We start from the raw sequence: 659 nt of genomic DNA, 5'->3' as shown, positions 1-659 counted from the left end.
CGCTCCCCCTGCCCCCGGACGTGGCACCGGGACCACCGGGAGGGGCTACCTCGCTTCCCCTGCCCCCCCGCTCAGGCACCGGGACCTCCGGGGGACACACACACACACGGTCCCCTCGCTATGCCCCCAGACAGAGCAGCGAGACCCCCGAGGGGGTTTGTTCCTCTTCCCGTGCTCCCGGAGAGGTACCAGGACCCCCGGGGGGCTGCCCCGCTCCCCCCGCCCCACATCCAGCTCCCGGTGCCCCTTCCCCACCCTCCCCTGCGCTTGGGGGGGGGCTCATTCCCGCGCGAGGGGGGACACGGAGCCAGGCTGGGATCTGGGGCACCCCCAGAACGCGGGGCTCGGCATCGCAGCCCCCGGGGATCAGGAGGCTGTGCCCCGGGAAGGGGGGGGAGCGCAGCCGGGGGTCTCGGGGGGCTCCGGCCGCCGCCGCCGCCGCTCCAGCCCCATCAGTTCGGTTTCCAGATGTGCCGGCGCTGCCATAAATAACTCAGGAGAAGCGGCCCGGCGCGCCTGGCATGAAATATTCATCGCGGCTGTAACCGAGCGGGGCGAGCCGAGTTCAGCGCCGGGGGCACGGGGGGCCCTGGGGCACGGGGGGGGCGGCGCGGGGAGGCAACGAGAGACCCAGAGCTGCCGGTGCCCCCCCTCCGCTC

This window comes from Corapipo altera, unplaced genomic scaffold (assembly GCF_003945725.1).
Source record: "Corapipo altera isolate COAL_440 unplaced genomic scaffold, ASM394572v1 96, whole genome shotgun sequence".
Lineage (NCBI taxonomy): Eukaryota > Metazoa > Chordata > Aves > Passeriformes > Pipridae > Corapipo > Corapipo altera.
The sequence above is the reverse complement of the archived record's forward strand: the minus strand, read 5'-3'. Positions refer to the sequence as shown.